The following is an 18637-nucleotide window of genomic DNA, read 5'->3' on the forward strand; positions in this document are numbered from 1 at the left end:
TAATAATATGCTGAATTTTACAAAAGTAAATCTTCAGCCAAGTCGGTACAAATAGGCGATTGTCGTGAAAGAATATTGTTAAATATTTTGTATTATTATATTATTTTGACAGTTAAAGAGTTTTGTAGTTTGTATTGTGTCATTTATGATTGATATTATATAAATAAACATTAGGATTATTAAACTATGTATTTTTTAGGTTCTCCCGTTTTTTGCTCCTAAATCCAATATTTTTAAATTTCACATGGTAAACTCATTAGATAATTTAAATTTAAAAAGTAGTTCGCATGCTTATTACGTTTGGATACCACTGCTTTAACATAATGGTTTCCACCAAGAATTGGAAGTGAACAAAACTAAAGACATTAATAATACATGAGAAAACATAATATTTATGCATATCAGTGTCAATATGACAGATTTAACCCATTCACAATACGGTAGCCTGTTATCGTTCATCGCGAAATTGCATTGTATGCAAAAACGTGGGCGGTGTTCGGTATTTTCTGCATTTGGCGGGAACTCACGCCATTTTATGGTAATGTCAGGCGCCCCATAAACCCCGTGAACTGTTTTCACAACAATTATGATTATAATATTATACAGTATTCATCAGGATTATTCGTAGTGAGGCCTCAAAGAAAGGCGATTCGTAATATTTTGCTTCGATATGGCAACAGGGCAGCATGTTTACCATTATTTTCGTGAATATTTGGTACTAAATCAATCTCATATTATTCGTCATAATTAAAACACAATCACTGCCGAACTGTTAATTAATATTTAATTACCACATTTAAATATCATGTCAAGGCCAGGTAGGCCTAGGTGTCTAATTAACGATGTTTACTTCTTTAATAGTTGAATGAATGTGTAAAATATATTAATATATGAACTATTTGAAAATTAATGAATTATCGGCATTATTTGATAAAAAATATCATAAAATGAGTCTTATAAATAGTACTACGAGTATTTTTTATTCAATCTATACTCAATCGAATAATGTCTGTTTTTGTGATCTAATGGAGTTTCAAATCTGGTATCTACGGCATTTTAAATTGATACCTAGTAGCTATCGTACGCCATTTATAGCAGTGCTACGATGCCCGGCTAATGTAGAATATATTATATTGCCAGGGCGTCTCTTGAAAAACCGTAACGCGGCCGTTTCACACGGAAATGTCACGTGTTTTGTCAACATCGAAATATTTTTTGTATGCAGCCGCCTGGCCAGCCAGCCGGTTTCCTTTCAAAAAATTTGCGGCGTCTTACTACGGGCGTGAAGATCTCTTCACATAAACTTTGCTGCCTGTATGATTAGCTTCGTTCTTTGATTTAATAAACAAGTAGCTTCATTTTCTTTTTAGTAATTTCCATGTGCTTTTTCTCTCCCTAGCATTTTGCATTAGAGCAGAGGGGGGCAAACTGCGGCCCGCCGGGTATTTTTTTGCGGCCCGATATCATTAATTGTACTTCTGATAACGAATAACTTTTTTATATATTTTTAAAAAAAATATTGACAATAGATTAAAATTTGTTTAGCAATAGTACGCGATCCATTTTCAATAGATATTGATAGTGTACCGACAGAGATACAACTTGAGATTATTGATCTGCAGTGTGACACTGATTTAAGAAAATTGCATCGTCGTGAAGAAATCTCCAAAGTTTACAATGCCCTCAATTCAGACAAATTCGACCAACTTAAGATTATGCAGGAAAAATGTTCGTTATTTTTGGATTAATCTATATATGTGAACAAACATTTTCGATCATGAACCTCAATAAAAATTCTTTACGATCAAATATCTCCGATGCCCATTTACAAGCAGTTTTGAGAATTTCAACTACAAAATTAACACCCGAATTTTAAAAAAATGTTCAAAAATGTACAACAGTTTCATTCTTCTCATTATTTTTTTTATAATGTTTATTTTTCGTGATATTAAATAGTGTATATCTAAAAATGGTATTTTACTTGCGGCCCGCCACTCATTTTGAATTCTTGAATTTGGCCCTCCAGCCAAAAAGTTTGCCCTCCCCTGCATTAGAGTAAACTCAGTAAACTCACTCAGAGCTCACTTTGAGCGTAGCAACCTAAGTCTTGGGCATCTTCTCTCAGGACACTCCCAGGCCCACCAATTGACGTCACGATTCACATCACCAATTGACGGGTCCCGTGATACTCTCGATTAAGACCGAGGGTGGTACGGGTCGGGTTTGGTGGAGGGAATTTAACTTCAATGTTACTATATTTCTAGGGTTGATTGTTGTAAGTACATTCATACCACTTCTCACGTGTAATCTAACAAAATATTGAGTTGTTGAATTTAAATTTACTTCCCCTTTTCAAAAAAGTCTTTCGAGATAAAACCTGCAAAAGCCCAACAAACAAAAAGTTCATTTATTAACATCAAAAATATTCGCACAGTCACAGGGTGTAGGTATATCCCGTTTCTTATGTTCTACAAGTAAAGCTTTTGAAGTCTGAACCCAAGTCTTATTCTGTTATACATTTTCAATTACAATTTCAATTTCAATTTCAATTTATTTATTTTTAACATATTGTGGACATTACAAATTATAAGTTTAAGACGTTCACAACATGACATTTAGAAACAAAGAAATATAAAACAGGATTACATAAAAAAGAGATAGATAGTATGTTATTAAATAGTAGAAATATGTACATACAAAAATATTAATTAGATAGGTATATGGAAGTACACCGGATGAGTTAAGCAGACCCTACTTTAAAAATTTATAAAATAACGTCCACCTATACTCATCCTCACGTAGGTGGAATATATCAACACCTGAAGCAATTCTAAAGCTACCTATTACTCTTAGAGCTTCCAAACATTCTATTACTTCTAGTGCTAAACCTTGAAAGGGGTTCAGCGGGGTCAGTGTGTTGCGGGTCGCAAAGGGTTACCTAATTTATTATATATATCATTTTAATATTTAAATGTCATAATAATTTTATTGTCAATATATATTTTTTTCACTTGCATGCTTGTCTCATTTTAATATAAAATACAAAAACTTACTCTATTTCATAAATGCTGTATTTTTTATAATTTCTCACATTATCAATTAAATAATAACGCAAGAAATATGCTTCACCTAGTACGTTATTTAATCTGGAACAGTCTCTGGCCTAGAGAAAAACGTCTAGGGCAAAAGGACTCTTAGGTATACGTGATCCACGGCCTATGTTATTGAATATAAAAAAAGTTTTTTTTTTTAAATTTACTATTACAATTGTAACAATCCGCTATTACTGTCTAGTATACTTAGCTTTATTTTCTTGTATAATTATATACATATAATAATTAAGAAAATGCGAAGTGAGCTTGAATTCTTTACAACAGTCGTTGCGTGACTTATTTGTATAATAATAATTATCATTATATAAACAGAGGTGAATTAAGGTAAGTGTATAATTATTATTCATTTTCCAACCGTTTTTGATTATGTTTATTATGGAAAATAAAAATGTTCTTCTGTATTTGTCGCTCCGGTGTTTTGAATTAATTTTGGTACTGTTCGGTTATCAGGAATACAGCGGCAAACACATTTTGAAAATACTCGATATACTGGATTATTTGTTAGTTTGGGTTAGTTTAGGTTAGGTAAGGTTAGGTTAACCTAACAAATAATCCAGTTTATCGGCTATTTTCAAAATGTGTTTTCCGCTGTATTCCTGATAACCGAGCAGTACCTTAATTTTAATATTATTTTGTCAAATATGTACGTTAATTTAAATGGTGATTTAACTTTACACGTGCATGGATCTACTGGCAGCAATAGTATGTATTTTAAACTATCATGACTATAACTGTTTACATGTAAAAGTCCTGACTGTCTCTCCAATCTCATTCTTCAAGAGTGAGTAAGACGCGTTGTTGTCATTTTATGGTATCTAATTTTTGACAGGTAGTGAAAATCGGTTAACCTAAAAAATCGTTCGTAGTTCATTTTTTGCCAGCAGGTTCGCCACTATCGTTCTACTGCGAAAAATTCTCAACTGTCGCATGAAAATTCAGAAGCTTCCGAACTATTTTGATTCATGCATGCAATCTTGCGACTGCAAGATAATACATGTTTACACGTACATTTTCTTGTAAATCAGTAAATCCATGCACGTGTAAATGGAGTATAATACTAAATTGTCATAAAATTATGGCATACATAAGGCATGTACAACTTCAAGTAGCTTGTAATCTAAATACTATCCAGTATGTAAACTGACAATGATATGCCTACCATACATACATACATTGTTAGTCTTCGATTTAAATGAATTTATTATATATTTGACTTTGGACGCTAAGGTGTTAAAAATAACTAATAATAAAAATAAATTATATATACATAATTTGAAAACACCTTAGATATTATAATATAAAAATTCCATTTTTTTAATTCTTCGCCTGACAGGATTTGAGCAACCGCTGGATTCGTGCCAATGTGCTTTAACCAATTAAGCTACGGGCATCCTACTTAATTGTGACGAATTTAACTAGTAGTTGTACTTAGATGAAACGGTTATCAAATTGCGTTAATGTTGACCATCGGTTTTTGTGCTTTAAGTTAAGGGATCATTAAGAAGGAATAGCCTTGTATGAATATTGATAATCAATTTAATGTAATAAATAACCTTTGACTAGGTTTTAATATTCAAATTTTTTTTAATCTGTGTAAGTAGGTACATCTTCATAGTGAAATAAATACATATAAATAAGACTACGCCACTGTTATGTACAATAAACGAAACAGGTTGTTTTAACACAATACACCCTCCCTTTTTGACATGATTATGTAATCATGATTTTGATTACAGGCGGAGCATATTGCTCCATAGTCTACACAGAATGGAGGTTAAATTAGTAAACTTTTTACGGGTTCACACACTAATACAACCATAAAAACTTCTAATACATATTCATGTGTTAGGTTAGGTTATCGTTATATTATGGTAAATACGCATCGGTCTATAATGTCGTGGGTCCCAGGTTCGAATCCTGGGTCTGGCAAATACACATATTGATTTTCAATTTGTGTTCGAAGTCAGAGTATGGACCTAATAGGTTGAACAAGTGGATAACATCCATTTCCCGTAAAAAAATCTGTTAATACAAACCTCTACTCTGGATGCCTATATGATCTTATTAGGATCGGACATGGTCAAAAATAAGATATTTTTACGTATGCATTGAATTCAGCTTCAGATGTTAGGTTAGGTTGGGTTCAGTTATGTAATTAACCTAATCTAACTTATTGTGAGTCTATGGCACAATGTAATATATCCCGAATGCGGGACTGGGAATCATAACCAGTTAATATAATATTATTCCTCTTTATGATATGCGAAACAGAATGCATTGTTTGTCAGAAACGGATAACTGTTTGTAGGTATTGTCTAATTGTTGCAATGCAATCAAGAGCCGATGAGACAACCATTGTGACGGCTCCCACACAATGGCGGTTTTAAAAAATAGCTTTTTTCGTTTTGCAAAACCCAATTTAGCACTTGCGGTTAATCGACGGTTTGAGTACAGCTAATCGCGGCCTGAAACATAGTCATGATGGTGGAGAATTTTCTCAGGAAAGAACCGCTCACAATGGGTTGTTCGGTCGCTGGCAATCGAGTCGTGTTATATGAATAGTGAACCAGATAGCGCCGTGTTACTCGATCGATTACATTGTATAATTATTCACGAAGATGATCGACATTGTCGCAGATCTATGACGGTACGTCAGACTGCTTTATATTTCAGTGCATAATACTATGCAGCTTCTGATTAGTTTTAAAGATTGCAGTGACAATGCCTCTTAAAAGAAGAAGTCAAATAATTTAAATATGAGAATTTTTTAACATACTACCAACAAGGCAGTTGTCGTAAAAAGCACTGATTGAGCTTTTTAAGTGGACTGTAATTATTTTTAAGGGAAGATGAGGAGGTCGGATCTAAGGGTGAGGGCGATGGAACAGAGTGCCAGACACTGATTTTTGTGATGACGTATGATGGCTCCGTGGTCTGGTTTCAACTTTAGCTCGCGCGGTGTTGTTGTTTTGGGTCACCCGGTTCGTACACTCACACACTGTATGACACAGTTTTATAGATTATATGTGAGGGTGTATGAATGATGATGATTCTGAATGAGTCAATCACTAAGCGACGGAAAGCTATTAGAAGCCCGCTCGCGTCCGCTAATGTGATGCAACTGAATGTCTCTTTGCAACACGGTCTCTCATGACGCATAATTGCGTATATATTGTTTGGTGACAATAATACTGGGGATTAGGAGGTGGGTGATGAGATAGGGAATGGAATGGGAATATAAATGGCCCAACCAAGCACGAATCGATTAAATGTATTGTATCAGCCATACTCATAATCAATAAGTGTTGGTTCTGTAATATATATTCCGTATAAACTAATAGGTATATATTTAAACGTAATATTATATTGTAACATACATAATTTTGAAAACACTCGTGAGAAAATATAGCCCGAGACTCGGCAGGAATCGAACCTACGTCTCTTGGGTTTCGCGCCCTGTGTATTACCACTATGCTACAAATCTCATGCTTAAATCATTCACTGCTGACTAGATAATGATTTTTTTAATTACCACCTTTAAAATGCACGTTAATTACATCGATCGGCCGCCTGGTTATTGCGCGCCGGGTGCGTCTTCAGCGTCCAAAGTATTAATTAAGTTGTTTCGGAAGAAATCCGTAATCCAATCCACTATTATTGGTTGCTAGGGGTCCGGGGTCCTAGCAACTAAATTATTAATATATACGTGCGTTACTATGGAAGTCAATATGAATGTCAAAATGACATTTCATTTCAGTATTATTTCTATCAAGTACAATTTTTTTTGATCGTTTAAGCTAGTCAAGTCGAGTGTATATGATTCAACAGAAAATTTAAAAACGTTTTATATAAAAAGTTCTTTTTATCTTGTAATTATTTTTAATCAACTGGCTAACTGCTATTTCTCTTAAAAAAAATCATCGTGAGAAACATCTTCGGTAGGCGGTGAAAATCTATATCGAATTGTAGAGCCAATCTTAAAGTCGTTCTGAATGTGGGTTCACACTTCACAGCCCAAAACAGCTGTCAATAAACAACTGAAATATCGTAGAACAATAATTAATAAAAATATCGTAATTAAATTCAACATTTTATAGGCAATCACTATTGATTGATAGGTTGATATTAAACAATTCTCAACATTGGATAGGTAATTTTAATTGGGTATCCATTCATCATTATTGAATTTTAGCCACATTCCTAAAATATACAAGTTTAAAGGTAACCTACATGTTCACAAGATAATCTCCATCTCTGAGACATTTTACCAAACTGTAAATAATAATTGATCGTATGAATTTTGCCGGATTCTTGTAGGTATTGTAACTCTGAGATATCCACATGTTTCCAGGCGCGCACACAAAAGAATTATTGTTTAGGGGGGTCAATTTTGAAAAAAGTATCCATAATATTTTTTATTGTTTTTTAAGGCGGGGGAGAAAGGGGAACAAAATCCTGCGGGTGCCACTGATTTTCATATTTAGCACGATTAACACTTACCACTTATATCGAGTTGTCGCACCCACAAGTGGTTGTCGCATGAGCGTGGCTTAACAGTCATAATTATTAGGATCGTTATTGTCTGTTTGTGTCGTCCTTGATGTCTTATCTTTTAGACATGCCGCATCGGAATATTAAAGCAAACATTGACTGTCCCAGATAGTTGTATCAATTTTTGAGTGTCATAGGTCTTCCATTGGCCACAGGTATTGCATGTCATAGAATACCGAGAGGAGTGGAGCCAGTCTGTTGAGAAGGCTGTTCGACAGCAATGGGTCACCTTCCTCACTCATGAGGTGCTGACGAAAAAGAAGAATAAATATTCTATTTACCTAAATAATTTGTATTTTTTCCGTTTCGGGGGGGGTCCGGTCCTAAAATTTTCTCTTGTGTGGGCGCCTGCATGTTTCATTTTATACTTAGGGTATGGGTTTCGTATGGGCACTTGTCGAACAACATCTTCTTGGCTACGTGTTAAAACTGTAAACTAACAAGGTCCTCCAATTTTTAACCGCACTTCCATTATAAACTAACAAGCTCCTCCCATTTAGTCGACAACAGCGCCTTCCTGCTTGTGCCTAAATCTTCTTGTTGGACAGATAAAACATTTTACTTTTGTAATACAAAACGGTACCTACATACGAAATATGAATTAAAAATAAAATTGTTAAAATGAACCCCGATTATAATAAAATAATCAATGACATTAACGCACTAAATACAGTATGTAGCAAGTAAATTCGCGCATAGCGACATTCGCACACGTATAGGTAGACGTCACGCAATTTTCATTATGCGATATCACGCATCAGGAATTTATAGCAATATTACCTTTATTGTAATGGCGTTGTGCAGTAACAGTGTTTCCAGTGTCAATGTTTATTTGAGCGAACCCGTTCGAACCGAACCATTCGGCAGACCCGACAAAAAGCATTGGAAATTTATAGCAATATAACCTTTATTGTAATGACGTTAGAACAGATTATGCCATTCGGCAGACCCGACAAAAAAGTGAGTGTCATTTTTTTCCCAGATGCTTCGTCCATATTAATGTTATTGAAAATAATATATTGCTTCACATCAATGCATTATTCTGTTAGTCGCAATAATAATATTAGGTATACATGTAGCTAAAGGAACGTTTTTGTTATGTTTATTTGAACAAATTTTACATCTTGTTTTGAATACATACCACTGGGTCTATTCTATACTTATCGAACACTAAAGTAATAAATAGTATCAAACTTAGGGTAGGTTTGTATCAAAATATTAGCACTTATTGTAACAATTACACGAAGCTGGTTTTTATTGTTGCAATAAGTGCGATATTTTAACAGCAGCAAGATAGGTGCTGTTAAAATATAGCACTTATTGCAACAATAAAAACCAGCTTCGTGTAATTGTTACAATAAGTGCTAATATTTTGATACAAACCTACCCTAAGTTTGATAATATTTATCACTTTATCACTTTAGCGGTCGATAAGTATAGAATAGACCCACACAAATGCAATTGCGTTTTTGTAATACACATATTGTGTATATGTGCAAAGTACCATAAATAATATATCACATGCCATGTCTCTGATCCTAACACCTCCAGATCGCTAAGTACTATTATTATCTCGAAAGCGTTCATCGCATTCATATGTCTTCAGCCTATGTTATTTCCTATTTGCTCCGAGGCTTCTCGCACTTAAATTGTCCGTTTCATCTAGCAATGGCATTTCTGTATGATAGTTTTGTGTGTGGGTCGTGATATTCAGTACACATTCACAGAAACGGTGCCTTTCTACTAGAAGCCTCAAGTCGAACGATTATAAAAACATATTTTCAAGGGACCAAGAGGTCAACCTTATAGAACACTAGATAATTTACAGTATTGTAATTTAAAATACATAACTTATTAACTTGACACTGTGTAGGTATTTTATAAATGGGCGTTTTCTTGTATTCTAATGGAAATAGTAAACATGTATTATATTTTTATGGCAACACACTGGTATGATAAAATACCGATGAATATCCAGTGTCTGAGATAGATCCAATCTCTTCTGGAAATACATCGCATACCTAAACTACATAAGCTGCAGATATAGGTACACAGGTACCGATATGCAGAATTCATGAAGAATAAATCCATCTCATTTCTGTGAGTGCTGAGAAATCCAAACGATTGAACATGTCGTTGAAACCTCGTTATATATGCTGTTCATGCAGGACTTATGCCCAAGAATGCGTCAAGCGGGGGTATTCAGGGTGCGAAACACCCAGGCGGCAGGATTCAAGGGGTGGCAATAGTCCGAAAATAAATATTTTTTAATGATTTTATTAATTCAATTGAAAGGGCTCCAGAAAATGAGAATCATAAAAGTCCAATAATTCAAGAAAAAACAATTTGTCTAATGAGTTTGTTTCGCGGACCGTAAAAAAGTAGCCTGCTGCGCAATTTTCTTCCATATTAATAAACTTTTTTTTTATAAATTGTGCTTCCATCGACCGCCCACATCTTGTTGAGGGGGTCGACATTTATAATCTGGCACCCGGGCGTCAGCCATGATTGGCGCGGTCCAGTTTCTGCGCCTTCCACCTACTATCACCTACTGAAACTAGATTTGTCCAAATACCTACAATGGCGCCAAAACGATTTCATTTGTCAAAATAAAAAAAAAACTACCAACTTAAACAACATTTAAAATTTGAAATAAGAACAATACCCGTAAATGCATTCGATAGTATTGTATTGTGTTCTCTTTTAAGATCATATTACTCTTTTATCTATGGTTGTCTTCATCACTGACGCGTAATCCTTCAGGCCAATGTAATTGCAGGTTGTCTATCAGATCATTCAGATCAGACGATCGCCACACAGATTGCTGAGATAAACGCTTGTATGATCGCCCCCCGTATGAAAGCAATACAATATCCGTATAGGTACTACTTATTTAGTTTCTTTTGGTTCGCCATTTTATATACTAAACTACCATTATAATTCGATACGGATATCGATCCCCTCAATCGATTGCAATTAATAGAACTGGGTCACCAATGAAATCCATTTCTGTCGAGCGCCATCGATAGTTTTGGTCTGGTAATGCAACCTCTCCCTTCAAAAGTATAGAACAGGCAGTGACATTCCATGTGGGTAAGCATGCCATACGTTGCGGCAGATTAAAGAGCAAATATGATTATTATAACTTTTGAAAGCAATGTCTGTTTTTCATGAAGCGGTCGATTCGTTAGAAAATAACGACATCTTAGTTTAAAGAAATGACAATGGGGGCTCCAAACTTGTCAGTGCCTCAGACCCCATACGTATGTACGTAAGTCAGTTTTTGAAGATTTGTGTTGTATTTGACAGATAAGGTATGCACTTAACAATACATTTATAATAATATATAACAATTTACATACATTTTAAGACTAAAAATTAAAGGGGGGCGCATTCTACGTCCGGTTAAGGGCGGCACTTTGCCTTGGGACGTTCCTAACATCGTTTAAATACTGTCAAAACACCATCTACTTCTATGATTTTTTAATGTGTAGGATCATTATTCTTTGTAGTTTAATTTTTGGAGTATTTCGATTTATAATCACAAATTATGAATTCAAAACGTTCGCTATATGACACTGAAGGAAAACGTTACAAATTCTAATGGATTTAAGTTTTGTACTCTTCCATTTGAGTCATTTTTAGCGACACAGGTTTCAGGCTTCAGGCACTGTGTACACTCACCAAAAGGCAAATACACACTGACAACGAATACTAACTCGGGAAACCCCGGTCGCAAAAAACGACTCAAATGGAATAGTCATCATCAGCCTGAATCTATCCACTGCTGGATGAAGGCCCCTCCAAGCTGATTCCACTTCTCTCGGTCCTGTACGCTGCGTTGCACGTACTTCCGCAGAACTTTATTATTTCATCGATCCAGCGGCCTCTAGGTCTACCTTGCGGACGTTTTGTACCTCTTTGATACCACTGGATGACTAAATATGTCCAACGATTGTTTTTTCTTCGAGCTATGTGCCAGCCCATTTCCATGGAATAGTACAAAACTTAAATCCATTTAAATTCAAATTCCATCAAGTACCTTCGGTCGATAGAATTAATATGAAAACGTGAAACTAAATAGTGTTATCTAAATCTGAAGTATTTTACTGTTTATTTAGGTATTATATTTAATTTATTGCATTTTTAATTGTGAGAATTTTAATTGAAACGTGTTCGGATTTGACAGCCTCCATTTATGTTTATTTAAAACTCGTTCAATGTTCAAAACTTGAAGTGCATTGTAATAAATCTCAATTAACCTATTTTCCTGAGATGTAAGTAGTGCCCGACATAGACAAATTACGTACCAACTGCAACATTACACAGGTATAACGCTGATACTTCCTATCTATTCTGTACACACTCCATCTTGCTTTATTTTATTCCACATAGATTAGATGCGGTTAGAGAGGTGAGTAATTTGCCGCCACTTGATTGGCTGCCACAATGCGCACGCGCCGTCTGTTCATTTAATTAGAGAAAAAAAAACAAATTATTTATCTATTTTTTAAATATGCAAACATCTATATATGTAGACTTCTTCCTATTTAAATCGTGACGTTGTATAAAACACTCAAGCTATGGGGTATGCTAGCTATATGAAGCTCGAAAATTAATAATTTTTAATATATTGGCGAGTTTATTCTAGATATTTTATAAGAAATATGTATATTTGCCATTTTAACCTTGTCATTTCTAATTTTAGAAATTAACATTTAATGACCACATTATATTTTATATTAATACCACACAATAGTATTAATGTACCTAAACGTCGTCATGTTAAATTTGAAAATAAAACCATATTTCGTAGATACATGGTACATCAGATGTCTATGGTTATAGCAATTTTTCAAATTATCATTGTGCCGGTTACATCTTCAATTTTCATTCTTTGACATATATGTGTAGTATACCTATACGATATCCTATATTATATGATACCGTATATCGTGCGGTTATCTTATTTGATATAACCATTGAGGTTGATCTGTTTGTTTTTAAAAAGGTAAAACAAAATATATTATCATTTTTAGTTTGTTAATTGATTTTTCATATTGTTAAAGCATGTAGTTTATCATTAAAAAAAAGTTTATCATATTTACTTTAGTATTATTATATATGTAAAATTCTGTGTTGTAGCTACCTGAAAATTTTCCAGAGCCACTGAACCCATTTCGGTGTTTGATGGATTGAATGAAAGACCTGTTGATAGAAAATATGAAAGAAATAAATACTAGTTGGTCTACTAACTAGTTTATTTTCTCTATTTTCATCAGCATTATAGTATATACTTTTATAATATTATAATACCTATACGTTTTTTTTATATTCACTATGTATGGCGTATGCCATAGTACTGTTTTATGAATCAATAAACAAATAATTACCTACCTATGTAATAGTGTATCATGTATAACTTTACTCAATTGCCCTAAAATGGTAACCCTGTAATAGGGAATAATAATTATTGTCTGTCTGCATTAGCAACATTAGTTTGATCCCGTTTCTTCCACACACATAATACAACATAGGTACAATATGACGCCTCTTCACATTACCATACCGTAGCGTGCGCATGCGCTCCGAGAAGTTCATACTCGATTAACATTGGTACTGTATTAGCCTCATTTGCACGAGCACTCTTGATTTGATTTTTCATCTCTTGGGCAGAGAAACCGTTTCATCTCCTATACCGTTCGTTTTCACTAGATCGCTGCTTCTTTCTGAGACGTATTATTATATTAATTATGGAAAAGTCAGTCATCGAAAATAAATGATGTATTTACAATATTGAATATGTTCATAGATAATAAGTTGTACACATTGACGTATTTATTATAATTTGAACAGACTGTAAAAATTAAATGAAATTTTAGTCTACCAGAAGCATTCCATATAATATTTTTTATTCTTTCTTATTAAACAGATAAATACAGATGAAAGTGACAGAAAAGTAAGCTATATGTGCATTGTAATAAGAGTCAATTTCTAAACTGAATTTATTTATATACATAAGTAGGTAAATTTTATTAATTTAAACTAAAAGAAATACATCCACGATGGCCCCGTGGCTTAAGCGCCGGTTTATAGTGTCGAGAGTCCCAGGTTCGAATCCTGGGTATGGCAAGTACACATATTGTTTTTCAATTTGTGTATGAGTCAGAGTATGGACCTAATATGTTGAGCAAGTGGCTGACATATATTTCTCCTAAAAATAAAATCTGTTAAAATAAACCTCCACTCTGTGGAGGCCCATATGATCCTAATAGAATCGGACATGGTCGAAAGAAAGAAAAGAAATAATTTAATTTTATAGAATATTTTTGAGGAGAATTGTTGTAAACAAATATTGTATGTAGTTGAACTGAACTAATAAGGGCGATTCTTACAGTTTTTTTTCGGGTGTCTATAACCTTTTCCGGGAAAAACTATTCCTTTTTGTATTCAGTATATCCTGTAGATATGAATGATTATACGATAACGAAATAATTGATTCCATCATGACTCAAAATAAAGAAAAATTGTAATGAAATAAATTTGTCACTTATTTCTTTATATCCTTTATATTCACAATATCTTTAGAATTATCTTCAAATGTGTTAATCTTGCCCATTTTTGAATAATAAAATGCCTAATTCTTGTCAAATTTGGGATCACAGAGATTATCAATATAATTTTTTATCGTACATATTTCACTATAATAATGTCGACATAAATTATACTGATGGTTTTATAAATGCGTTTAAAAATTAATAAACGTAAAAAATCTTAACACCACTGCACATTTATGTACTGAAATATGACTATATTCTAAAACATTAGAGCGAGAGGTTTAAAAGAATACTATTTTATGTAATAAAAATATTTTATGCAGTCATCAAATGTTTAAAATAAATATAAAGGATACTAAGGCTTCAAAATTATATAAATAGATTATATACAACGTTTAAGGAATGTCCAGGATCATGCTTTGAAAATAGAACAAAAGCTGCATTTTGACCTACGCTGAGCATGTCCCCCCTTAAAGCATATAGATACGACGCGATGATTCCAAGAATCTTTGTCACTATTCCATCTATATCTGTACTATTCACCAGTCTTTTCGCAACTTCCCAGATTATGTCAGCATCCCTTAGCTCATCGTATATACTCTGTTACTTCTAAATTCAAACCAATGCACACCCAGTATTCGCCACAAGCATCTGCTTACGAAACTAAGTATAAAATTACCTTGAATTTTCGTAAGGTGACTTGACTTATGACTCACTACCGTAAAGCAGTGCCGTCAGAATGCAAGCATCAAACAGGCGGCGTTTGGTTTTAATCGAGCTTTTAACCGAGGGACTCACCATCCACTTCCCATTCGGATAGCGAGCTCTTTTTGCGAAGTATCATAATCTCGTAATGTGCACTTTTTAGTATTTCAACCTCTCGACACTCGATGTTTTGCCCGTTTCTAATATGTAAGAGGTAAAACTGAATCGGGCCAGGTGTTACTGTACAAAACGTTGGTTTTAAACCGTCTGCTTTATACGACCCATATAAATACACGTATTTATTGATCCTAAGTGAAGATAATATACGTCTTGTAAAAAGGTTTATAAACGTAGGATTGCTCCATACAAAACGTGTGATATTTATCACACTACTGACCTTGTTAAGGCCGCCCGATGTAATAGAACATACTACGCGTGGGTTTTCCGGTCAGTTATACGCACCTTACGGGATCTGAAACCTATCTTGCCAGCCAACTATTTATCTTTCCGATAACTGATTCGCTAACCGCTCCGCATGATTTACTCACGGATATGGTGGAACAAACTGTGGTGTTTTAGTTAATTTAATGTTCACCTATTATTTTACGATGAACTCAGGTAGTTATTTATGATTCTTATCGGCGTTTAAGATAGATTTTTCCACACGTATTTACAGCAGATTAACTGTAAATTAGTTTCGATGCATAGTTTTTAGTTACCAGTAATGCTAACTATTACCAAACTTCTATGTGTAAAATATTAGTGTTGTAATTGATTTAGGTTTTGTTATTTTCCATTTTATATAGGGACGAGGCTTTTAATATCTTCAGACAATATATACACTCGCCAATATCTAAAATAACTAACACTGAATATAGTTAGGTACCTACTGATACCGAGAAGAATGGGTGGAGAACTCACATGTATGCTGGCAGCGTTCTTCACGAGTATCACCTTGATTGAGGGTTGTGTGGACATCAGGATATAATTCAAGATAAAACACGTCTTTCATTTGACAATTTCCCTGCGCAGGGACGTTTAATTACATTAACTTTCCAGACATTGGTTGGGTTACATTATTAATTACACTTAAAGGAGTCTTAGATTTAGCTATCGCGCAGTCACTATGTGGGAGCACGTGTTTGAACACATTGGCCAAACGGGCGCGAAAACGTTTTGTCGAGGACGCGACGCGTGGTTTTGAGGTGGTTATAGGGATTATTATTAACACAATAACGGGGAAAGAGATTCACTAACTTATCATATTGAGACAAGCGTGGCCAGGCCACGCCGGGCGCGTGGTCCTAGACACCTACCACTCTCCCGGGAGAATTTGTACTGCCGGCAATTATCTACGACGGATCTATGGGTGATGAGACAAGAGGGAGGGGCAAAGGGATGAAACAAAATTACGGTAAATTTTTGTTTGTCTCTCGGCAAGTTACCATTTCCTAGTAGCTGGGCTTAGGTACTCGCCCTTTTCGCCGCTGTTGAAATGTGCCATGATGATGTTATTCCGTAAGTCAGGGGTAGTGAACCCTAATTCGAAGGCGTTTGATTAGGTTGTAGATTTGTGATTTGAAACTGCGGGCCAGGGGTTTTTTCGTCTGGTGACACTACTTATTGTTTATATTGGTTCTAAATCAACATGCTAAAAAATCGCGAAAGATATAAAAAAGTTACTCACCGTTTCTATGCACCGAATAAATTCACCAACAATATGTTTGACGATGTGTTGGTGTGTTTGTATTTGTTATACTATATGCATTGTCCAGTGATTCCTTTATCGTTTTCAGTGGCGAAGGGTGACTTTTGAAAAGAGAGGCTATGGAGATAAAAAAGCACACTAAACTTGTCAGATATACTTACGGGAAATAAGAAGATAAGCCGATATTACTTCTGATGAATAGGTACACACTAATGATAACAACACTAAATCGATGAAATTTCAATAGCTCACTGACAATATAAAATTGAGCGATGAGTTTAAACTATGTATTTTCCTAAACATTCGTACACGTAAAATACGCTCAAAATATGTATGTAATTTTTGTGGAAAGCGGTTATGTATCGGTTCCACAACAATTTACAATTTCACCAGTAGACATTTTAAAATACTTATAATATATTTAAAATACTGACGAATGACTTAAGCGTTCATCAATATCTCGACTGACAAATAAATTACTGAATAAATTGTGTTAGTCTAAGATTAAACTAACTGATAAATAAAAATCACTATATAATTTTTTTATTTTTAAAAACAATCTATATTTCTATATGATTGAATCCTATATAATTTTTTTTTTAGATTACCTATCTTATTAATGATTTTGGACAAAGCTGCAGTCATAGACGATAATATTATGCGCAAAGATTTTAAGCTTGGATGTTAAAACTTATCGTATTCCACACATCTCGCTAGAATGAACTGATGTCACGTGATGTGACTGTCATACAAAACATATCCTGAAATCTTTTAAAACGAATCGTATAATTCAATAGTGTTTAGAACAGATGGCGTTGTCACTTATATATTTAATTTATTTAAAATTCTGACGACATAATATGCTTCTCATATGTATTTATGTATTATTATAACATTATATTCGTGGGGTTATTATATTTAATACTTAAATATTCTGACGATAGATGATTCTCGCATTTTTTTAAATTTTTTTTACATTTAATACTTAAAGATCTATTTTTGTTTTAATTATTTTGGCTTTAAATAATCACCTAGTGTGGAGCCTTCGCCACTGATCATTTCACATATTGTAAAAGTTAGGACTCTATAGTTGGCAATCTATGTATCGACGATGAAAGACACTTACCTATCTAAGATGTGCATTTTTAATCGATCTGAATAGAAAAGGATGGTTGGGGTACTTAAGTTGAGGTGGTAGAAAGGCACACATTACCCCTGGTAGCTGAAGCGCTAGATGGAACCTACTAGACAGAAGAAATTAAAGATGTTTTCTGGTTTTGGCCAAGACTCGAGTACTAATGGTGAAACAAAATCAATTAATCTCTTTATTGTTTGAAAGCATAATTATAAGAACAATAGAAATTTTGGATTAAATTAATTTAACCTCACTGCATACATTGTACGATATATTCATTATGTCGACGCCATATATATATCTACGAGTATATAATCCAAAACCTATTACACACAATAAAACCTAACGCATTGCCCGAGTTATTATTATTAATGGAGTTATAATGAGCGTCATAGTACAGTTTGCGTTACACGGTGTTGCGGAACATGTGTATATAATGTTACAATGTGTTACAAGTTACACGATAGTTCTCTTCTCATCAAGTACAACAATGATAGTAATTAATTGTTGTTATAACACTACAAAGAGGTTACCGCTTTTGATTAATGACTGCGCTTTTCGTTGATTCTCTAACCTCAACCTTTTGAGGGCCACTGTCTGTCTGCTTCTTTATGTACAACGTTTTTTAAAATGTGTAATGAGTGATTATGATTTTTTTTTCGCCTGCCACGCTGGTATGCACCCCAGTTGTCTCCATTATGATACATCTAGTACTGTGCGATAATAATATAAAGTGATATACTAAATACCGCCAAACAATAGGTAGGTATATGGAGTAATGCGTACAAAATCAATATGTTTATCGCTCAAAATTGAGTTAATATCAAGACCGACTAATTCAGGCTGTAGCACTGAGATACAAATCTTC

General features: G+C 34.1%; 2 protein-coding genes and 1 long non-coding RNA gene across 4 annotated transcripts in view; 1 reads left to right on the forward strand and 2 right to left on the reverse strand.

Moving 5' to 3' along the window:
- Positions 1 to 18637, forward strand: part of LOC147072894 (elongation factor-like GTPase 1) — a 468820-nt gene that overhangs the window by 20572 nt on the left and 429611 nt on the right. The gene's annotated exons all lie outside the window — the stretch shown is intronic.
- The window catches only part of dsx-c73A (doublesex cognate 73A), a 205751-nt gene that overhangs the window by 5097 nt on the left and 182017 nt on the right, over positions 1 to 18637 (reverse strand). The window lies entirely within an intron of this gene.
- Positions 6499 to 10270, reverse strand: LOC147072896 (uncharacterized). The gene is made up of 3 exons (XR_015070533.1): positions 9116 to 10270; positions 8144 to 8807; positions 6499 to 8100 (listed from the first exon to the last, which is right to left on the reverse strand). It is a non-coding gene; the product is annotated as an uncharacterized LOC147072896 (long non-coding RNA).

This window comes from Rhyacophila brunnea, unplaced genomic scaffold (genome assembly GCF_057557595.1).
Source record: "Rhyacophila brunnea isolate RB1 unplaced genomic scaffold, BYU_Rbru_1.0 scaffold_19, whole genome shotgun sequence".
NCBI classification, from domain to species: Eukaryota; Metazoa; Arthropoda; class Insecta; order Trichoptera; family Rhyacophilidae; genus Rhyacophila; species Rhyacophila brunnea.